This window comes from Podarcis pityusensis, assembly GCF_964106645.2.
Source record: "Podarcis pityusensis genome assembly, chromosome: 17".
NCBI lineage: Eukaryota > Metazoa > Chordata > Lepidosauria > Squamata > Lacertidae > Podarcis > Podarcis pityusensis.
This window is the reverse complement of record NC_138042.1, coordinates 31,796,602-31,820,807: the sequence shown is the minus strand read 5'-3', so window position 1 is coordinate 31,820,807 and position 24,206 is coordinate 31,796,602. Positions and strand designations below refer to the sequence as shown.

Below are 24,206 nucleotides of genomic sequence, written 5' to 3'. Positions count from 1 at the left end.
CAGGAAACACCATCAGAGCACTCCTGACATATGGTTGTCAAGCCTCTGCTTAAAGACCTCCAAAGAAGGAGACTCCGCCACACTCCTTGGCAGCAAATTCCACTGTCGAACAGCTCTTACTGTCAGGAAGTTCTTCCTAATGTTTAGGTGGAATCTTCTTTCTTGTAGTTTGGATCCATTGCTCCGTGTCCGCTGCTCTGGAGCAGCAGAAAACAACCTTTCTCCCTCCTCTTTGTGACATCCTTTTATATATTTGAACATGGCTATCATATCACCCCTTAACCTCCTCTTCTCCAGGCTAAACATGCCCAGCTCCCTTAGCCGTTCCTCATAAGGCATTGTTTCCAGGCCTTTGACCATTTTGGTTGCCCTCCTCTGGACACGTTCCAGTTTGTCAGTGTCCTTCTTGAACTGTGGTGCCCAGAACTGGACACAGTACTCCAGGTGAGGTCTGACCAGAGCAGAATACAGTGGCACTATTACTTCCCTTGATCTAGATGCTATACTCCTATTGATGCAGCCCAGAATTGCATTGGCTTTTTTAGCTGCCGCGTCGCACTGTTGGCTCATGTCAAGTTTGTGGTCAACCAAGACTCCTAGATCCTTTTCACATGTACTGCTCTCAAGCCAGGTGTCACGCATCTTGTATTTGTGCCTCTCATTTTTTTTTGCCCAAGTGCAATACTTTACATTTCTCCCTGTTAAAATTCATCTTGTTTGTTTTTGCCCAGTTCTCTAATCTGTCAAGGTCGTTTTGAAGTGTGATCCTGTCCTCTGGGGTGTTAGCCACCCCTCCCAGTTTGGTGTCACCTGCAAATTTAATCAGGATGCCCTTGAGTCCATCATCCAAGTCGTTGATAAAGATGTTGAATAAGACCAGGCCCAAGACAGAACCCTGTGGCACCCCACTAGTCACTCTTCTCCAGGATGAAGAGGAACCCTTTGGGTTCGGTCAGTCAGCCAGTTACAAATCCACTGAGTGGTAGCATAGTCAAGACCGCATTTTACCAGCTTCTTTACAAGAATATCATGGGGCACCTTGTCAAATGCCTTGCTGAAATCAAGGTAGGCTACATCCACTGCATTCCCTTCATCTACCAGGCTTGTAATTCTGTCAAAAAACGAGATCTTCTCCAGGCTAAACATGCCCAGCTCCCTTAGCCGTTCCTCATGGCCTTCAATAGAAAAATGAAGAAAAAGAGGACATTGAACTACAAAATCATAGCTTCAATCTTGGAGACATTGAATGCAATCTATCATTAATGTTTTTTTAAAAGTAGCTCCTCTTCTTTAACACATATATTTGCAGGAAGAATTTATAACATGAAGGATAAAACCATATGGTTGGAAGATCTGAAGATCATTTGTCACTATCAAGTCTATTTTGTAGTTTGATGTTTTTTGTACTGGTAATAGTTATAGGTGATTCTTTAATGTTTACCAGTGGCTGGAAGATGCTTGGTGAAATCGGTGTTGATGGGATGACTGATTGGGTCTGAAGAGAAATGTTATGGCAGATAGAAATCGCTTGACAGAGGTGATAGATGTCTTAGCTTTTCAGCTGGGAGACCAAAAAGGAGGATAGCGGATAGGGGAGTCCATGCTGTTTGCTTGCTTTTTTTTTTTTTGTTTGTTTGTTTGTTTGCTTTTTTTTGCTGTTTGTTTGCTTTTTTTTTTTTTTTTTTTTACGGGTGCTGCTTTTTTACTAGAAGCACAAATTGTATTATATAGCTGAATCTCAAGCTTTGGGAAATGTGCAGTCATTCATTTCATGATAGAAACCCACAAAATCCCCACAAAATTTGTATTGTTCTTTGTCTTCAGCAAGACCAATATAGATGCAAGACAGCAGTTTTGAACAGTGATTCATTGAAGCAAAAATGCTTCAAGACATTGTCATGGGGCACGAAACCTGAATCTGAATGTTGTGCTTATTCATGGTCACAATCCAAAAGAGACAATAACTTAAGTTCTAACGCTGATGGAGCTTTGGAGAGGGGGGGAGGCGGCGAGGCTTTTTCTGCTCCACTGTCTCGGCTCCTGGGCTTTCATTTCTGGGTCAGAGTTGTCCTGAAGACTTTTTGAGCCATGTTGGCAGGGTATAAATTTAGTAAGGAAGGAAAATGAGTAATATTTATGCCAGATTCCATCTGTCAGAACTGTAATGAAAAACTAGCCTAAGGGCATAAGGAAGTCCAGTCCTAAGTCTCTGCTCCAAGGGATCCCTGCAATGTGACAACAAAAAATGAGTAGAGAGGGGCTTCTTTTCATGAATAGTTTGGGCAGCATCAAAGAGACCCCTCCTTTTCACAATTTTTCAGTATGCGCTTCAAAAGGAGGTTGTTATGTACTGAGTTGAATCCTAGAACAATAGGATCCAGAATGCAGCAGTTTGATTGGTCCGCAGGAGCCACCCAATCCAGCTCCAGGTGGAAGTGAATCAGCAACCTGACTGGCCTGCAGGAGCAGCCAATCAGGCTTCTGGAGGAAGTGAGTCCACAGCCAGATTGGCCTACAGGAGCAGCCCAGAATTAGCCAATCACGCGGGGCCCATTGTGTAAATAATGTATATATAGCTAGAAGTTTTGGGGGAAGTTTCATTCATTGCTACTATGAGCTGAATAAAGAGCATGAAATTCACACTCGACTCCGAGTATATTTCAGAGGTCAACGGTATTTGCCAATTCAGGAAACATAGGGTGGAATCCAACATTGCGCTAAGGAGTTAGTGGGATTCCTTGTGCTGGCTTCTGCTATGACAACTCAGTTGAATCCAACCCATTGTCCTCACTTCTGATTGGTTTTGTGTGCTTTCAGTGACATCATCACGAGGCCAAATCTGATAGGCTATGCAGTGCTTTGACCTTGTCCTGTTTACTCTATAAACCTCTATTGGTTGGGATAATTCATATGCCTAATTAAGGAAGTTGAAGATGTAGTAAAGCATTTTTTTTTGGTAAAATCTTTTTTGTTCAGTTTTGCACTCTGCATTTGAGTTCAGACCTTAATCATAATCATAATCATTTAGGATTCCCTGAATTCTTAGACTTCCCACCACCCCTCCATGGTTTCCATTATCAAACTTTTTCGACTGCATTACATAATTTCTCTATTTTTCTTAAAGTAGTCCATTTTTACTTTAGTTTTTAATATATTACAAGTGTTAGTCAAATCCTGTCAAAGTTTTTAATTGCTTGCAGTGTTCTCGCAAATAAATTGTAAAATTTTTCCATTCCTTCTTAAAGTTTCTCTCTTCCTGGTTTCTGATTTTCCCAGTCAATTTCTCCATTTCGGCGTAGTCCATCATCTTCATCAGCCATTCATTTGTCTCTGGTCAGAACTTTATCCTCTTTCCCTCTCTGGGCCAGAGTAGTATCCAAGTTGCATACATAAATAATCGTTTCTGCTCCTTTGGTATCTCTACATCTATGATTCCTAGTAAAAAAAAGCTTCCCCCCCCCACAAACGTTATTTTAAACATTTTTTTCAACTCACTATATATCATTTCTCAGAATGCTTTTGCTATCTTTCACATCCACCACCTGTGGTAGTATGTGCCTTCCAAGTAAAGCATTTATCATCTCATCTCATCTCATCTCATCTCATCTCATCTCATCATCTAACCTTGTTGTTGTTGTTTAGTCATTTAGTCGTGTCCGACTCTTCCTGACCCCATGGACCAGAGCACACCAGGCACTCCTGTCTTCCACTGCCTCCCGCAGTTTGGTCAGACTCATGTTTGTAGCTTCGAGAACACTGTCCAATCATCTCATCCTCTGTTTCCCCCTTCTCCTTGTGCCCTCCATCTTTCCCAACATCAGGGTCTTTTCCAGGGAGTCTTCTCTTCTCATGAGGTGGCCAAAGTATTGGAGCCTCAGCTTCATGATCTGTTGTTCCAGTGAGCACTCAGAGCTGATTTCCTTAAGAATGGATAGGTTTGATCTTCTTGCAGTCCATGGGACTCTCAAGAGTCTCCTCCAGCACCATAATTCAGAAGCATCAATTCTTTGGCGATCAGCCTTCTTTATGGTCCAGCTCTCACTTCCATACATCACTGCTGGGAAAACCATAGCTTTAACTATACGGACCTTTGTTGGCAAGGTCTCTCATCTCATCTCATCTCATCATCTAATCTTATCATTTGCCAAAGCTGCAGACGACAGGGAAAGTGTAGCAGCAAACAGGGTTAAAAAGATGAAGGGAAGATTCTTACATTGCAGTCCCACCCCCAGACATATTCCTGAGCTCCCAGAAGCACAGCTTTCAACCTGGAAATCAATATCCGAGAACATTCCCACAACCCTGGTGGCAACTGTAAAGCCAAAAGACAGAGAGCCATAGTGTAACATCATCTGCAAAGGACAAGAGCCTCTCATCATTAACACTTGGCAGGCGGTTAAAGCCAATTCAGTGATGGATCAGGCTGCTTGTTCTCTTCCCAGAGGACAGAGTTTTAAACACAGCATGGCTCTTGTAAAGTACTCTATCCAATGTTTGGTCTTGTTCCTCATGTACTCCCTCACACGTGGTGTTGCATACAGACTTAACACAAGTGTTTTCCCACTTACATTTATTGATTGACTTCAATATTCATTGTTAAAATTTAAAAAAAGCCCTGTAGGAAACAGCCAGAACTGTGGCATGAAAAAATATATATTCAGTTAACGTGAATCACCTTTATGCTGGCAGGAAGGCCCACAGTACTTGGGTTGGTTCTGCTCAGAAACGGCTCTGATTTCCTTGATTCCCACTGAATTGTATTTCCCCGGCGAGTGTGTTTAATTGTGTTAAGTACCGAAATAGCCACGACTCGAAACCATCAGGGCTGGCTTTAATAGAACAACAGCATGCCGACCTTTTTTGAAAGGAGGAATGAAACACTTAGTCCTTTTCTTCCCTGCAGTGAGATGCACTGAACCATGTTCATTACCCAGAGAATTCTCAATATCACATTCAGTTCCTCTTGCTGTAAAGCCTAATTACTATTCCACAGGGAAAAGCCAAGAGACAAACTCTATCAAAGAAATTCTGGAAGCGTTTCCCTGTGTCCTCAGGGGGACAGCAATGGACAAGGATTCATCTGCCCCAATCCAAGGGTCTCTGAGTTTATTTACTGAGATATCCATCCTATCCCAAGAGCTTGCCGTGGTTTATACTTGTCTAATTTTACCTTCACAAGAATCCTGCAATTGAGGCTAGGCTGAGAGAGACGCCAATTTGCCCATTGACCAATGAGCTTCATGGCTGTCCTAGGAAACATTTGAACCCAGTTTCCTACATTCACCTTTTTTCATACTTTGACAAAAAGTGGGCTGACCTCTAAAATCCTTCAGATTGTATGGAAAGAAGATAAAGTCCCTACCAGAGAAGAATGGCAAACTAAGCTATTGGATTATACTGAAATGGGAAAACTAACCGGAAAGCTCAGGAACCAAGAAGACGAAAACTTCAATAAAGAATGGGAAAATTTTATAATTTACTTGAGAGGCCACTGTAAGCAGATGAAAACATTAGCAGGATTGCAATAACACTTGTAATGTAGAATATATTATGGATAAAATGGAGAGACATAAAATATGGAAGATGAAATAATATGCAATTGAAAAGGTTTATAATAGGACCCATGGAGTGAAAGGTGGGAAGTCTAGAGATTCGGAGAAATCTCCAACTATGGATATGTATTTTGTATTGTTATAACTCTATACTTGTAAAATCAAACAAAAATTATTTAAAAAAAAAATAATAAGATAAAATCCTTCAGATTGTACGTACAGGCTGCACCACTTCAGACTGCATGTTTCGAATGCTTCAGAGCTCAGAAATGTTCTGCCCATGGAGAGCCAGAATCCTAGCCTCTTCACAGTAAAGGTTATCTTAACTACCAGAGGCCTAAGTAAATAAGAATGTCTTAGCCTGGCATCTAAAACCTGACAATAATGTCACCAGGCATGTTTCCCCAAGATGAGCATTCCACAAATGCCCGTTCTTCTGGCTGGCCTCTGCAGTGATGCACAACTTTTAATAGTGTGGGTCATGAATTCTCCTTCTTACTGTATTGTTGGGTGAGCATTGTAATGAATTTTGCATTGGATAGTGACTTTAAATGTTATGGCTTCCAATCGGTTTGTATTTTATCATGCTAAATCACTTGGAGATTTGGAGACTTGGTTGTATGAAGCAACTAACATATATAAAAGGTAAAGGGACCCCTGACCATTAGGTCCAGTCGTGACCGACTCTGGGGTTGCGGCGCTCATCTCGCTTTACTGGCCGAGGGAGCCGGCGTACAGCTTCCGGTTCATGTGGCCAGCGTGACTAAGCCGCTTCTGGCGAACCAGAGCAGCGCACGGAAACGCCGTTTACCTTCCCACCGGAGCAGTACCTATTTATCTACTTGCACTCTGACGTGCTTTTGAACTGCTAGGTTAGCAAGAGCAGGGACCGAGCAACGGAAGCTCACCCCGTTGCGGGAATTCGAACCGCCGACCTTCTGATCAGCAAGTCCTAGGCTCTGTGGTTTAACCCACAGCGCCACCCGGGTTCCATAACTAACATATATAGTAATTAATAAATAAGCAAATCATTATATGTTGTCCACCATCCTGGAATCTATTGGATGAAGGACAGCAGACATATGTTTTGAATCAACAAACAATTCAAGCATGGTCAAAAGAATAGGCTCGTATGCAGAGAATTGTCAGCTCAGAGGCCAGGTTTCCATCTGCCAGGTCTCAGGATAGCATAGTGAGTAAGACTTGGAAACACGGGTGTTTCTTTCTGCCGCAGTTGATTGTCTAGTATCTTGATCTAGCAAACTTTTAGGGAGATTTGTGTCAAATTGAGAGGAAAGATTGGTGTTGAGGTGGGGAGGCATACACTAAGTCCCACGGAATTAATTTCACAAAGTATTGCTCTCTCCCCTCACCACCCCCTGCAAGAACAGACTTTTCATAATTATAGCAAGAAACCTGCCAGTGCAAATGGCTTTAATTGTTTTTAAATAAGGCAGACAGCGCTGCCTCTAATTAGAAGAAAAGCTCCCTGCTTCGAAGGACCTTTATTTCCATGCTAATGTCGGCACACTGCTGCAGCTTAATGTTTGTTTTTGGAATAGGCCTTGTTTTAGGCAGAAGTTTCCAAAAGAGTCAAACACTGGAAATTCTGTGAGCAGTTTGGATCTAGCTGAGCAAGCAAGCACCTGCAGAAAAGCTACGATGCGAACCACAGGGAACAAAATGCTTGGGACAACAGTTGTATGGACCCAACAGAGTATCTGACCTGGGGCGGGGACTTGGTTTTCAAAAACTCCCCTGCACATACTTGGGAGTTTTTGTGTATTCTTTTGCATCTGAAGCAGGATGTGTGTCCCCCCCCCCCAAAAAAAAAAGAAGGAAAGAAAATTGTTTGGACATAGTAATCCAGAGGTCAGCAAACTTTTTCAGCAGGGAGCCGGTCCTCTGTCCCTCAAACCTTGTGGGGGGCCGGACTAAATTTTGGGGAAGGAAAAGAAATAAAGAACGAATTCCTATGCCCCACAAATAACCCAGAGATACATTTAAAATAAAAGGACACATTCTGCTCATGTAAAAGCACGCTGATTCCTGGACCATCTATGGCCGGATTTAGAAGGCGATTGGACCGGATCCAGCCCCCAGGCCTTAGTTTGCCTACCCATGTAGTAATCTGTGACAGATCGTGTGGAGAAATGGCAGACCTGGTGCAGGGGTAGAGGAAGGGTGGTACGTTGGGTACGGGCCACCCTGGGTCTCACCACTGAGGGGGTGACAAAATGCCGGGCGGCACTCACCGCGGGGCCTGCAGCGCACCCGAGCCACGCGTCTCTACTGGGAGAGAGACAGTGGCTTGGGCGCATGCAGGCTCCATGCTGCCCATATAGTCCGCCCACTGCCTCCCCCCCAGCTGTAGGGCAGCTGAGTGGGAGGAGGTATGCAGACTCCAGAGGCCCCACAGTGCACCCCGCCCCTTTGGGCAGCTTGCCCCATCCCTGGGCGTGCCACCCCAGAAGCCTGAGCAGCTTCCTCCGCTGCTGACCCGGTGTCATGAACACAGAGTCTAGTAGTGACCAGGACACTGGGTGAGAGGTTACTGGGTCACTGGCTAAGGAGCCAGATCTGGTTCCTGATTCTGGTGGTGGTGTTCAGGGTCCTAGTGAAGCTGTGGCTGACAGGCCAGGACATTCTGAACTAGATCCCACAGCACAACTGCCATAGAACTAGAGCCAGGGCTTTTGCGGGTACCTTCCTTGTATCCAAGAAGTCAAGTGCTTCCTAAATTATCTTGCCAGCCCAAGGGTGCAAGGGAGTGCAAGAGGTGTTGGTCCTTTAAGGAATTTAGATCTCAAAAAGTGGGTGGCGCCAAGGAGATGTGGACTGGAGCCAGAGGCTCAAAAGTCCTCTGTTCACTTCTGGCCCTCTCCATGGTGCTGTAGCAACTAATGTGTCATTAATATATGAGAGTGCTGGAGGTGAAATAGTTAAACAGGTTACCCAATCAGAACCCAGGGGGGTGGAGTCAGAGGGACTATAAAACCAGCTCTGGGAGGGGTGAAGGGGAAGTTCGTTGGGTGGGTGGTTGGAGTGGGAGTGAATTGGGATAGAGTCTGTGGGTAGGTTGAGTTAGTGTAGCAAAATAAGCTGAGTCAGGAACAGTTAGGCGCTAGGAAGACAAGGAAATATCTGAGAGGTGGTTTAGTGAGTGAGAGCAGGTAGCGGAAGTTATAGGTCTGGATAGACACCCCATGATTGTAATGGACCAGTACCGTTTATGAAACCACACACTTGTTAAACTGCAATAAATAAACAGAAGATTATGTTCCAATTTAACCCTGCCTGGACTCAGTATTGTACCAGGTAGGGCCTGGGTGGTGGCAGCGAGAAATAAAGTGGTGGCACAGGGATCAACAGACGGTGAAACGTCCAGGGACCCTGTGTGATCACTACAACTAAGGATGGAGTTTTCTGAAAATCTCAATGCCCAGCTTATCTGCATGGATTTCCGCCCCTAATTCCCCATTCACTCCTTAATGAGAAGCAAGGTGTCTTCCCCCCATTTCAGCTAAAGATACAAACAATTGTTGCATTTCATACACATTATTACGGTATCGTACAAATATTATTCGCTCCAGATTTCCTAAAGCAACCAGCACATTAACAGCAGCAACAAAAATGCGTGAGCAGCTGAGAGTTTGATCCAGTTGGAACTGTCAAATTCTGTGTATGAATCTATTTAAAACTGATGCCTGCCTCATCCCTAATGACAGCTGACTTACTTTGCCCCGTGGGATCCTTATGAAGCCAGAAAAATTGAACACAAATGTCTCTTGTTCCACAGTGTTCAGGAAATTAGCTAAGCCACATGTCCCAAACACCTTCTTATTGGGGTCATGGAAAGCTTGGGGAAGGGAATTCAACTTGTGGAAGGAGGTGTTTTTCTGCCTGTCTTCCCTGTTCTTCAGTGTCTCTTGCCTCCCCAAAAGCTTTTTCCAGAGAATTGGGACCCTCTGTGTGTGGCATGAGGGACTGCAGCTTGTTGAAGGAATTGGTGGAAACTTAGAGATGCCCCTCACCTTCGGATCCAGTCTGCGTGCTGAAGATGTATGTACTATATCCTATCCATTTTGTTAAATTTTCCCCGTCGTGGAGTATGGATGGTTACCCAATTTTCTTTTCTGATTTTCCTTTCAAATTCCAAGACTCTCTTTCCCTCCAGAGTTTGAGCTGACAAGGCCCAGAGGTACAACTCATTAACATTTCAAAAACATGTTCTCCACAGCCTTCCTTTGATGTCTGCGGCATCTTGAGAAAGGAGTCTTTATGCCTATCCTGACATCCTTTGGCCTCTCCCGAGTTGGAATGGAAGTCCTTAGAAAACTGTTAGTAGATTCATGTGTGTGTGGAGACAACTTGCAGCTCAGGAAATGAGGTTTGTGGACAAGCCTGAGGGTCCTGTATATCCCAACAATTTTATTTGTAGAGCTTAACTACTGAAAGTTTGATCTGGCAAGTCATGTCCTGGTTTGCAACCCTAGGTGAATAGGGGTTCTCCCCTGTACCTTTCCTTGACTTTAATGTAATTAGAATTTGTTAAGTCCTGATAAATACAATCGAAAACATAGGCTCAAGGGTTTGTGTTCCTGGGTGAATAAACATTATAAGCAGAAGAGGGAAATATAATTGCTCATTATAACATACTGCCTTAGATCCAACCAACTCTCCACGGTGTGGGTTGCCAGTGGGGGGCAGTGCAGAGCAGCGTTGAGTAGAAGGAGGGAAAGGGCTGGAGTACACATGGACATTCAACTGCCTAATGGTGTCTGTGTCACCCAGGAGACCACAGCCACAGAGATCAGAAAAGAAAAGTCATTCCGTTGTCTGTAGAGGTCACTTCGTGGTTCACACGAAATGAAAGTGCACAGCTGTATGGAGGCAACACCGGGTGTTGACATTTTGTACCCCTAACAACTGTTAGAATTCCTGCTCCATTATTGCAGTCATGGGATTGTTGTCTTTCACATGATTTGACTCCCCAGAGTGGGAAGTGACAGAGACAGGATGTTTGTGTTACTGTGTTCCGTGAAGTGGGACTATTGTCCTTTGTTTTTTTCTCTTTGCTGTCTGATACTAGAGAGAGAGAGGGAGCCATGTTGCAGTGCTCCGTGTGTGTTTATATGCAAATAAAGTAGATTAGCCAAAATGCTGAGTTGCTGAGGTCTGTTACGCAAAGCTGTGAAGACTCTGCAGAGCCGTAAGTGTGCCAATGTCTGTTGGCATCGGTAGCTGTGATGTTCAGGCTGAAGAAAGCTTTTGAAGCTCCCGAACGATCGACCAGGAGGGAGAGAACATGCCAGTCGGGCATGTGTCTCTGCAGGGTCCTACTTGAGTGTAGGCTGAGCTCCTGACAACAACTACCCCTCTGGCCCCTCCCAGCTACATCACTGGCTCTCCACAAATGAAAGGGCTCCTTCCTTTTGTGGAAGGAATTGGGATCTGGTGGAGGCTTCTGCTGGTAGCATACAAGGAACATTTTTTCACTGATCTTCCCTCCCCCTGCGCCGCCTCTTTTGCTGCCCCAGAGAGTTACCCAACCCTCTGGAACAGATTTTTGAGTAGTAAAAGGGCTGCAGGGGGAAGAGGAGATTCATTAAAATGACTCCCCATTTCAGTGGCAGCAGCATACCAGTAAGTCAAACTCCTTTCATAGGATGCTCCCACCAGCAGAACCTTAATTAGGATCTGAACTTATGTTTTCTAGGTGAGCAATACAGATAGAATTCTGTACATCAAGGCCAAACTAGATGTGGTACAGAATAGCTATGATAAGATTCTCCTGCTTTTCCATTTACTAATTAGAAACCCCAAGCAGGAAATTTTGGGTGGTTGGAGGCAGGATTCAGTTATGTTCTGCTCACATTTTAATGCAAACCTACCCTGTTTGCACTTCCTGAAATGATATGTGAAACGAAACACAGACATCCTCCAAGGGTGTATAATTATTTTATATATATGTGTGTGTGTGAACAAATAATACAAAAACATGTTATATGAGGGAGGAAATGCCTACCAAATTTTGCATATTAGGAATTTTCATGAGGACTTTCTTTTCTTTCTTTCTTTTTTAAAGGCAAACTGATGCGGAGCTGATTTTGTGGGTGGCATTCAATTGAATTAAATTGTGCAAGCAAAACAATGCCTGCGTGTGCAACAGGACATTCCCCCTTCCCCCTGTGCAACATCCCTCCCCCGAAAAAAATATGTCCTAGGTATCCTCCCAACCCTCTGGAGCAGGGACAGTGTGGGGTGTACACAAGGGGAGGAGACAGGGCGGGGAAGTCCCATTGCACAAAGAGAAGTCGTTCTACTTGGGCAATTATTTAGCTGAATGCTATGCTGCCCTAAGATTGGAAAAATGAGAAAGACCTAAATTGACAGGTTCATCCAACCCTAGACTGCTTTGAAGCTTGGAACTGTGGCACTCTGGGGGAGGGAGGTCAACCCTTTCTTCTAGAAATTTTCTAGAAACTGCTCTTTTCCAGAAACTTTTCCAGAAACTGCTCGAGGGGTCAGGGTAGAGTGGGGGTTAGGTACAGGTGTTGTACATGACAACACTGTTAATAGAAGGCACAGGGAGTGATTAACAGATGCTTCAGGGAGAGGGCAAGATGATAAGGTCCAGCTGTCTCTCTGAATGGATCCCTTCCCCAGTCTTCAAAGCAGCCCCTAGGGCTACTAATTACAAAATGAAAGGGAGCTGGTGGCACTGTGGTCTAAACCACTGAGCCTCTTGGGCTTGCCAATCAGAAGATCAGCGGTTCAAATCTCTGCGACGGAGTGAGCTTCCATTGCTCTGTCCCAGCTCCTGCCAACCTAGCAGTTCAAAAGCACAGCAGTGGCAGGGTACCACTGTGGCAGGGAGGTAAATGTCGTTTCCGTGCACTCTGGTTTCCATCACAGTGTCCCGTTGTGCCAGAAGCAGTTTAGTCATGCTGGCCACATGACCTGGAAAGCTGTCTGTGGACAAACGCCAGCTCCCTTGGCCTGAAAGTGAGATGAGCGCCACAGCCCCATAGTCGCATTTGACTGGACTCAACCGTCCAGGAGTCCTTTACCTACTAAATGGAAAAACCTGAATTAGATCCTAATCTCTGAACTCCCACATCCCACCTTGTTTAGAAGAAGAAGAGTTTGGATTTGATATCCGGCTTTATCACTACCCTAAGGAGTCTCAAAGCGGCTAACATTCTCCTTTCCCTTCCTCCCCCACAACAAACACTCTGTGAGGTGAGTGGGGCTGAGAGACTTCAGAGAAGTGTGACTAGCCCAAGGTCACCCAGCAGCTGCATGTGGAGGAGCCGAGACGCGAACCCGGTTCACCAGATTACGAATCTACCACTCTTAACCACTACACCACACTGTCCTCAGCAAAGCAAGTATTTTAAAAGAACTGAATATGCTTTTTTTTTTTTACGATAGCTTGCCCTCATTGCATTATTGTGTTGAGTAATAACAGGGTGATTTGTCCACTGTTGAGTACTGAGGCGATGATTGCCTCCATAATCATTTGCATGAACGTGATGCTTCACTAACCAGTTGTCACTTTGTAGACAAAGTACATCGCAAAGGGCAGCCACTGACTGTCTCTGAAAATGTGCAGGCTTCATTTGCATTGTGAAACCAACTCCACAGATGGCTTTAAAAAAAAAACATTCATGGAGGACGGGCCTATCAATTGATATTGGTTATGACCAGTGCTTTTTTCAGGGGGTACTCAGTACCCCTTTTTAAGGGTACTCAGTAACCAGCACCCCTTTTTTGGTTAAAAAGTGTGACACTGAAACAACTTCATCGTGAGTACTAGCACCTATTTTTCTAGGGAAAAAGCACTGGTTATGACAGCTAAAATATATAACACTGATGTACAGAAACAGTATACTTCTAAAGGCTATTTTTGGGGAGTGGGACAACAGGAATGGCTGTCATATGCTCTACTTGAGAAGTGGACTAACTAGATCATGAGTGGGTGACCTTTTGTATGTGGGGCTGGGGCAACCCAGCCAGTTGGGTGGGGAATAATAATAATATTAATAATAATGATGATGATGATGATGATGTCAAGGGCCCCCTGGAGGCTAATCTTTCAAGGGGTGCATGCCAGAAGTGAGCAGGGCTGGAGCCAAAAATGGTTGAGAACAGCTCTCTCTCTCTCTCTCTCTCTCTCTCTCTCTCTCTCTCTCTCTGGACTCATCTACACTCATGGTTTTTAACGCTAAAAATGACATTCTTTTAGAACGTTAATAATGCATTATTAAAATGTGACACCAGAGGGTGTTGCAGAGTTATCCCCGTCAAATAAGTAGGTAGACCTTGTAGAAAAGGAAGCAGAGAAACCAAATGCCTTTATGTTTTCGAATGATATCAAAAATATCATTCTAAGAACGTTTAAAGAGTGAATATAGATCCAGCCTCTCTCTCCCCCTCCCTCTCCTCTCCTTACCCTGGATTTCCTTCCTACTTGCCACCCACGTGATATTACACCAAGAACTGTGTGGTGTTAGGTCTTAGGAACAGCAGACTGCCTCACCCCTGAGCTCCATGGACCTTAATTTTGATCCAGCGAGGAAGTTCTCCCTTTGTGAATGCATGTCTATAATTATGCAAGGAGGGGAGGAGGATGGTCTCTCCTAGCTTTCAATCAATGAATCCCTGACACTTAATTATTAAGGGCTGATTCCATCAATAGCTCAGGAGAGGCAGAAGATCAGCACCACAAATTAGAACATGTGTGAAAATGAATATCATATCTTAGATGCAGGCATCGCTAATTAATGGAAGATAATGTAGACTGGTCTGCTTCTGTGAAGTGGGCATTTACAGGGCATGTGTGCCTCTGAATACCACTTGCTGGGGGAACACAAGTGAGGGAGTGCTATTGTGCCCATGTCTTGTTTTGGGATTTCCTAGAGGTCTCCGATTGGCTACTGCAAGAAGTTAGAAGACAATGCTAGACAAGATTGATAGGCCTTTGGACTGAGGCAGCACAGCTCTCCTTAGTCTTCTGGATGTCTATTCAAAAGCAAGTCCCATTGAGTTCAAAATGGCTTACTCCCATTAAAGTAGGTACAAAATGGCCGCCTTATTCCTCTTGCTGAACTGCCCATATCTAGTTTCAGTGGGAGACATGAAAATGTTGTGCAGTAGAAGGTCTTCTGATGGAAATAATATAATGTACAGCTGCCATGTACAACGCATCGATCGCGAGCCCCAGGTTGACCGCCGGGTTGTTTCTGGTCAATCACAGGGCCTTTCTCTGCAACCTCAGATGCAGTAGCCACTACCACCAGTCTCCACAGCAATGCAACCCTGAGCAGCGCACGGGCGCAGGGGAGACGGAGGGAGGTACAAGGGAGCTGGGGAGAGATCTGCGTGATGCTGCTGGAAGAGGGGAGGCGTTGCTTAGCATTGCTTTTCCGATGGGGATCAGGATCAGGAACAGCTGCGCGGCCTCCTTTGACGGGGGACGGGGAGGAAGGGAGGGAGGGCAGGCACTATGGGGATCCACATCAGCTGTGCGGCTCCCTTCGACGGGGGGGGGCGCAGAATCATGGAGCAAGGAAAGAAGCAACTCAGAATGGAAAGAGTTGAGAGAGTGGGGGGGGAAGCTGGCTCCTCAGATCTGTGCAAACTAATATAAAAATATAGTTTGACTTTTCTTACTTGTTTAGTTACTTCTCAATCTAGTAAGTATTGGATCTCTCATAACGATATCCAAACATGAAATGAAGATTATTTATTTATTTATTTATTTATATTTCATAAACTTTAATGAGTTCGGAGGGTGGTAGATCACTGCCAGTTTTTGATACTTGTTGGTAGATCACAGGAAAACTTGAGGTTGGACGTGCCTGGTGTACAGGAACATAATTCCCTCCCCTCCTAGTTTAAAGTCTGCATACTGCATCTACTAAAAAGCTATGGCCATGGAGTGGGGGGGGGGGAGAGAATTACCTTTAAAGCCAAACTCCGATTGCAAGGCAAACTGATGGAGCAAGGCTAATCAATAGCATGATCAATAGTTTAAGAAACAGTTTACAAATAAGTTACATGCTTTCTGATTTCTGAGGACACAGTGGTGAGAAATCCTGCAGCTTTTCATAAATTACTTATTTCAGAGTTCATAACAGAGTAGTTATAACAGAGTAGCTGTAAACTGTTCTCGAAATCAAAATTTTGATAATGCCCTGGGAGCTAGCATTGCCCAATCAATCCTGATTAGCAATACAGGCAACTCCCCATTTGTGCGCAATCAACACATGCGCGGCCACTGATGCACGTGCCGTTTTTGGCACTGCAAGGGGGTGGGGCAGAATGGGGTGGGGCAGGCTTATGCGCATCCCACAGATGTGCACAGTGCCTTGGAACGCAGCCCCCCAAGTAAATATGGAGTTGCCTGTTAGATTACAAAGACACATTGTTGTTGTTGTTGTTTAGTCGTTTAGTCGTGTCTGACTCTTTGTGACCCCATGGACCAGAACACGCCAGGCACTCCTGTCTTCCACTGCCTCTCGCAGTTTGGTCAAACTCATGCTGGTAGCTTCGGGAACACTGTCCAACCATCTCGTCCTCTGTCGTCCCCTTCTCCTTGTGCCCTCCATCTTTCCCAACATCAGAGTCTTTTCCAGGGAGTCTTCTCTTCTCATGAGATGGCCAAAGTATTGGAGTCTCAGCTTCAGGATCTGTCCTTCCAGTGAGCACTCAGGGCTGATTTCCTTGATAGGTTTGATCTTCTTGCAGTCCATGGGACTCTCAAGAGTCTCCTCCAGCACCACAAAGACACATTAGTCCACTATAAATTTAGCATAATCCAGTAGGTTGAATGCAGACTATATCTGTTGAATGTTGGTAACATTTCTACATGGGTTAAATATTCACATTTCTAAGTGGTGCACTTAAAGACAATCGACATAAATTTACATCTATAGGACATGATAGTCATAGTTTAACTGCAGTTCTGTTTCAGTAGGAACTAAGGTCAGGCTCCAAGACTGTAGAAGCAGCTACAAAGGACAGGCGTTGGATTTGAATGGGTTCAGAAAACCTCACATTACTACGTGTCTCTTTTTTGCAGGGATGGGGCACCTGTGGCCCTGTAGCTGTGTGTGGACTCCAAATCCCATCAGCCCCTGCCAGCCCAGACAATGGATGATGGGAGTTGTAGTCCAACATCAACCAGAGGGCCACAGGTTGGCCCTGCCCTGCTCGATTGCATCCCCCAGCTGGAAGTTGTACTTAGAAATGTGGAAGCGAGTGTCCCCATAGAAGAACTTTAGAATGCTTTGAATAACTCTCGGAACTGATGAAGGTATAATGAAGTCAAACAAGATTTAATAAGGATAAAGTTTTTTGAAAAATAGAGGCAAGTAATTAAGAAAACAAAGAAGCCATATCAAGGAAGTCGGAAGTTGATGGAATATTTTTGTAAATTTGTGATGTACCGTATTGTTCTATTGTTTTTGTTTGTAAGAGATATATTGTACTTCGTTTTGTCTTCTTTTTTCTTTTTTCAAGCTTTTGTTGTGTGTGTAAATGTTGATTTTAATCCAATAAAGATTAATTAATTATATATATATATATATACACACACACACACACACACACACACACACACACACATATATATATGCAGGGGGATCACGCAAAGGTAATCTAGCTCAGCTGTCAGCTCTTCTCCCCTTTGCAGAGCAGCACTCTGTATGGCGCTTAGGCAGGGCCAGATTTAGGTTTGATGTGGCCCTAAGCTACTGAAGGTAATGGGGCCCTTTATATGTCCAGCTGTCCTTTGTCAACAACAAATTGTCGTTGTTTTTGTGTGTGTTGAACATATGTTATATGGTAATTTATGGACCTAATAGGTATCTAAAGCCATTTATCAGTCTACAAGCCCTCTTTAATATTAGATAACAGGTACAACAGCTTGACCTACACTCAACTGTGCTGCCCTGCAGTCTGCAGCTGCCTGCTACATATTGCCATGCAACCAGTCCATGCAGAATGTCAGCACTCTATACAGTGGTACCTTGGGATGCGAACAGGATCCGTTCCGGAGCCCTGTTCGCATCCTGAAGTGAACGTAACCCGTGTCCGCGCGTCTGCGCGTGCGCGGGTCACGTTTCAGCGCTTCTGCGCATGCGCATGGCATCATTTTGACAGTCTGCGCATGCGCATGCGGTGAAACCCGGAAGTAACGCGCTCCGTTACTTCCGGGTCGCCGTGGAGCGCAACCCGAATTTGCCTAACGCGAAGCGTATTCATCCTGAGGTATGACTCTATACAGAAATGAGCAAACCAGTGATATTTTAGGGAGCAGGCAAGCAGGCGGGGCCCATTACTTACATCATAGGAGTCTACACAACACAAAACACTGTTGCTGAATGTAGGTTTTATTTTATTTGTCTTTTATATTATATTTTGGAAATGTACATCCAGTTTTTTTTTCCTTTAATTTTTTTGAGGGGGCCCAAGAGAGTGGGGAGAGCTATAGCTTGTTTAGCTTATACAGTGGTACCTCGGGTTAAGTACTTAATTCGTTCCGGAGGTCCGTATTTAACCTGAAACTGTTCTTAACCTGAAGCACCACTTTAGCTAATGAGGCCTCTTGCTGCCGCCGTGCCGCCGGAGCACGATTTCTGTTCTTATCCTGAAGCAAAGTTCTTAACCCCAGGTACTATTTCTGGGTTAGCGGAGTCTGTAACCTGAAGCGTATGTAGCCTGGAGCTTCTGTAACTCAAGGTAGCACTGTACGTAATTCTGGCACTTTCTTAGCCAGATCTGGGAAATGAATCACAGAATTGTAGAGTTGGAAGGGACCCCGAAGATTTCCAGCTGAACCCCCTGTGATGCAGGAATATGAATATGTAGGCACTGTGTACACACTCTATTATTTAAAAAGTGACTTAGTCTCTTTTCTTCTGGAGGCTGTGGGAGGTCAGCGTGATATTGTTGTTCAATAAGTTTTATTTATGAATAATATTAAATATATAGAGAGAAGAATATTTAACCTCAAAGCCTTGGCAGCTTCCATACATCAGCATTTTAGGCCTCAGCCCAGCAAACAGCCTACTGAACAGCCTCCCTTGCTTCTTTAGATGCCTCTAATCTTCTCATCGGGGGAAAAAGAAGAGAAAGTTGGATGTTAAGAACCCACAGGCCTAATGGGATGGCATATTTGCTTGCTTGCCTCAGTCTGAATGGAAAGGTGAGTAGTATATTTTATTTATGTTTACTTATGTGGCGCTGTGGGTTAAACCACAGAGCCTAGGACTTGCTGATCAGAAGGTCGGCGGTTCGAATCCCCGTGACGGGGTGAGCTCCCGTTGCTCGGTCCCTGCTCCTGCCAACCTAGCAGTTTGAAAGCACATCAAAGTGCAAGTAGATAAATAGGTACCACTCTGGCAGGAAGGTAAACGGCATTTTCGTGTGCTGCTCTGGTTTGCCAGAAGCGGCTTAGTCATGCTGGCCACATGACCCGGAAGCTGTACGCTGGCTCCCTCGGGCAATAAAAGTGAGATGAGCACCGCAACCCCAGAGTCGGCCACGACTGGACCTAATGGTCAGGGGTCTCTTTACTTTTTATTATATTTATTAGATGCCTTTTTGGGAAAAAGAGAGAAAAAAAACTTGAAAACATTAAAAACAAGGATAAAACAACTTAAAACTCACAAGAAATATGAGAAGAACAGATCCAACTCTGATACAAAGGCCTGGATAAATAAGGATGATTTTGCCTAGTACCTAAAATCAGATAGTGATGGCACCAGGCATGTGCTCGTGGAAGGGCATTCCATAAACAGGGAGCCACCACCAAGAAGGCCCGTTCTCATGTTGCCACACACCGTATCAGAGAGGGACATGGAGAAAGGCTTCATAATAAGAATGCAAGGACTATTCATGTGGGTAGAGGCAGTTCTTCAAGTACTGGTAGTCTGAGCCGAATAAGGCTTTATAGGTCAAAATCAGCACTTTGAATTGGGCCCAGGAACTAGTTGATAGCAGTGCAGTTGAGCCAGGATTGGTGCTATGTGTTCGGATAGTGTTCCATGGTGAGCAACCTCCCTGCTGAATTCTGCACCGGCTGCCATTTCCAGTCTCCAAAGGCAGCCCCACGTATAACATATAGTCATACCTCATCTTACATTTGCTTCATGTTATGTTTTTTCAGGTTGCGTCCCACGGCGACCCGGAAGTACCAGAAAGGGTTACTTCCGGGTTTAGCCGCTTGTGCATGTGCAGTAGGGCTAAATTGCGCTTCGTGCATGTGCACAAGTGCTAAATCATACCTCGCACCTGTGCAGATACGGCGCTTCCGGTTGTGGGCTTTTCACGTTGCGAACGGGCCTCCAGAATGGATCCTGTTCACAACCAGAGGTACCACTGTATTGCAGTAATCTAACCTAGAGCTTACCAGAGCATAGACAACAGAATTTAGGCTATCCATGTCCAGATATGGGTGCAGCTGGGGCCACCAGCAAAAGCTGATGGAAGGCACTCGGCACTGCCAAAGCCATGTGAGCCTCAAGCAAAAGTACTGGAGCGACAAGTACCCCCAGGCTATGCACCTGATCCTTCAGTCTTCTCTGTATTAAGCTTCAGTGAATTGGCTCTCATCCAGTCTTTTACCAAGGCTATCTATCTATCTATCTATCTATCATCCATACACACACACACACACACACACACACACACACACACACACCTATATGCAAGACTGTACTTTGGTGCCTTGGCCTATACATGTTGCCATGGAAACTGCAAAGTTCTAGGTAACAGTTGATGTAACTCCTAATCCCTTTTAATGGCGGTGACTGTACAAGTCCCACACTAAGCAGAGACAGCTGCACATATCTATAGAAACCACAGGGTGCCGGAGAAGAGTGCTAGCCAGGCCTCTCATCTTTTGTGATGGCAAGGAGGCAGTGTTAATGTACATCGTGCACCTAGCAGCGATGGCTCCATGTTTCCATGGATACCGGAGGATTCTGCTTGCCTTTGAACAGGCCCGGATCTTTGTTCCTGGGAGGGAATTCTACAGGCTGCCAAGTCATATTGGCAATCAGAACAGAAGCCCTCCCAGGCGACTGCTGTGGGCTGCAACAATTTACTTGCGCATGTTTAAGTATTCAAAACCCACCCACGGAAGTGGCACCTCGCTCCCCTTCACCTGAGCCATCAGCGAGGCAAAAATCACTGGTGTTAACACATCAATCCACAGCTTGCTGCTTCCCCAGGAATATGTTTAGTACATCCTGTTCAATGTCACTCATGCATAGATCGCATCTGTTCAGCCAATTTGCTCTTGTAAGCAACTGCAAAATCTCCTCCGTCAGGTGTTATCAAAGTTCCCTGGGTGGGTAGCCTGCTGATTAAACACATTGGCACCTGTAAGCTGGTATAAAGGTCAGGTGATTTTATGCCAACATGATGAGCTGAAGAAACAGGCATTACCATAAATAAGGGTGTTTACTGTTACCACTAAGGGACGCGGGTGGTGCTGTGGGTTAAACCACGGAGCCTAGGACTTGCCGATCAGAAGGTTGGCAATTCGAATCCCCGCGATGGGGTGAGCTCCCATTGCTCGGTCCCTGTTCCTGTCAACCTAGCAATTCAAAAGCACGTCAAAGTGCAAGTAGATAAATAGGTACCGCTCTGGCGGGAAGGTAAATGGCGTTTCCATGCGCTGCTCTGGTTCGCCAGAAGCGGCTTAGTCATGCTGGCTACATGACGCGGAAGCTGTACGCTGGCTCCCTCGGCCCATAAAGCGAGATGAGCGCCGCAACCCCAGAGTCGGTCACAACTGGACCTAATGGTCAGGGGTCCCTTTACCTTTACCTTTACTGTTACCACTGTAGCTGCAGGTTCGGTTTGCCTTCTGGTACTCGCTGTCAACGCCATTACTGCTGCTCCTTCTGGTTTCAAGTAGTTGGGAATCCATCCTGCTCAGCTAGCTTTTAGTTAAACTAGTCCCTGGCCTCTGCTTGGGTCTCCTGGTGCTGCTTGCACAAGGAAACTGGAAGGTGCTTCAGGCAGGAGAGTCAATAGTTCATTCTTAGAGGTTCTTAGGGCACCATCAAGAAACTCCCATCCTTTTTCAAGCCTTTTATGAAGGCTACTGCCGTCTCACACAGGATGAAAGAGCGCTTTCTCGCCATTAACTCCTCAAACACTGGCGCTAAGGTTGCAGTCCTGTACTCAGGTACCTGGCGTAGGAATGGGGGAGAAGTTTTGGTTCATTTTAATGGGAACCTGTTTAATTTGCTCTTCCCAAAACAATCTTTCAAAATTTGTTAGCCTTTGAAATTCGTTCTTCTCTGAATTTTGCAATAGAGGTCTCTGACTAAATAATGTGTATAAAAATATGTATATTGAGGTAAAGTGTCCTCTATCTATCTATCTATCTATCTATCTATCTATCTATCTCTGGGGTGAGACCACACAAAATGCATTATATTTGGGGAAATGCCTTGCAAAAGTGAGTATATGAAGCAAAATTTCATCTTAAAATGCGTATATTATGAGCACTAAAATGCTGGTGAATTTTCATGATTACAATTTTTTTAAATTGTAAACTGATGCAGAAATGGGGGAGAACTAAACTTAAGACTGGACCTTTGTTTTCTATACAAAAGAGTTATTTCTATATTCAAGGGAGTATTTACTCAACAGGAATTTTTGGCATCCCCGTTATCTGTGGTTAACTGTGCACTTGAACAGATGGATAACCAGTTTTATATAAACTACAGTCGTATCTTGCTTCTTGAACGGAATCCATTCCAGAATTCCGTTCAACTTCTGAAAATGTTCAGAAACCAAGACGTAGCTTCCGATTGGCTGCAGGAAGCTCCATTGAATGTTCGGCTTCCGGAAAAAAAAGTTCACAAACTGGAACACTTACTTCTGGGTTTGCCAAAACTTTCATGTCACAAGCAGCAAGAATACTTATTGCAAAGCATTGGAAGACACAAGATCTACCCACACTGGAGGAATGGCAGATGAAAATGATGGACTATATGGAATTGGCGGAAATGACTGGCAGAATCCGAGACCAGGGAGAAGAGTCGGTGGAAGAAGATTGGAAGAAATTTAAAGACTACTTACAGAAATATTGTAAAATTAATGAATGTTAGAATGATGACGGATTGAAGTTAAGCAGTTTCTAGTGGTAATGGTATAAAAGAACATGGAAAAATTGGTTTTTAATATCTAAAAATTTAATGTTATAATATATCAGGATTAAAGATCAGGATTAAAAAGGAGGGAAAGGAATTTCTGGACTAATAAATTGAATTGGAATACAAAAGAGGGAGGTATGAGGAGGTCTGGGAAACAAGTAAATGTAAAAGAAGTGATGAAAAGATGGAATTGTTTTTAATTGGTTTTTCTTTTTTGTATTTTGTATTTTGTATTTTTTCTTTTTACTGTTAATTTTCTTTTTAATGTAATCTTTTCCTTTTGAAATCTTAATAAATATCATTTAAAAAAACAAAAACACAAAACTTTCATGTCACAAGGCGTTCAAGAACAAAGGTATGCCTGTACTTCCATTTGGTAATGCGTGCCTTGGTACTGCCATGGTTCTCTGCATGGGGCTGCCCTTGAAGGTGGTTCAGAAATGTCAGAGCCTAGTTGGAGAGGCCACTTTAATCTTTCGTGATTATATTCCAATATATCCGTTGCCTCTTTGTTTCCAGGCCCAGCTGAAGAAACTGCTTTTGATCTTCAGAACATAGACTCTGCCTCCTTCAAAGAACACCACCTCCCATAAAATCCTTCTTTTGTTTCTTAGAACTGCAAGAGAAACAGAGGCCTCCTCCTTCTGAGATCCAGGTGGGTAGGCCTTCTCCTTGGTGGTGCTGAAGGCAGCCCTGTATTGGAAAGATGTTTGAAATATTATTATGTTTTTATATTCTGCGGGATCTGCCTAGAGTGGCTGGGGAAGCCCAGCCAGGAAGGGCGGGGTGGTACAACAAGAACAACAACAGACACCCTTCTTTTGAGAGTTTGTTGAAGAAAGGCAAACCCCTTTCCTCTGAGTGTTTTGAACATTATAAAAATTGGTTTACAATTTAAAGCTTGCTGCTGTTCGATTTCATGCTTTTTAAAGGGGTTCTATTGTTTGATTGCACAGTGTTTTAAAAAAACCCAGTTGAGTTTGTTTAACCTGTTTGGGCTCTTACCAATGATACGTAAGTTACGAGAATGAATCAGTGGAAATTTATTCCTGGGTAAACGTGTCTGAAAAAAATGGGGCAAAAAGTTGAATATTTCATGACCACTAAGTTTTGTGGGGGGAATGGTAACATTCCTTTTTGTCTGGCTGGTTATGCAAAAGCATAATTCAAGGTGAGAAGTGTAGCAGCTGATTCTGCGCCCCCAAAAGGAACGCAGTGGCATGTTTGACATGGCCGACCTGTAGAACATGATGTTACGAGGCCTGCCACGCTGCAACCTGCGGCTATTGAAAAGGTTTGCCACAAGGTGCCAGTTAGATTAGATCGCTCACTTTTGTAATAGCTGTCAGCTGGCGGCGGCTGTTTTTTCCTATGGCTGAGCTCTAAGCTTAGGAAGGTCGCCTCTTGCAGAATCCCAGCTGTGACAAGGACTATATAATAAACAGCTTCTTTATGGCACAGAATCTCA

The 24,206-nt window shown here is 44.3% G+C and overlaps 1 long non-coding RNA gene across 4 annotated transcripts in view; it reads left to right on the top strand.

Moving 5' to 3' along the window:
• LOC308466340 overlaps positions 1 to 23,748 on the top strand; it is a 71,711-nt gene extending 47,963 nt beyond the window's left edge. For 2 of the 4 annotated variants that reach the window (XR_013980773.1, XR_013980774.1), the window contains exons 2-4: positions 9,793 to 9,942; positions 18,659 to 18,768; positions 23,258 to 23,748. This is a non-coding gene — a long non-coding RNA (uncharacterized lncRNA). Of the gene's footprint in view, positions 1 to 9,792; positions 9,943 to 12,799; positions 12,943 to 13,227; positions 13,364 to 18,658; positions 18,769 to 23,257 lie in introns of those variants that run through there. The other 2 variants (XR_013980775.1, XR_013980776.1) reach the window with 2 other exon arrangements.
• The last annotated feature ends 458 nt before the right edge of the window (positions 23,749 to 24,206 follow it).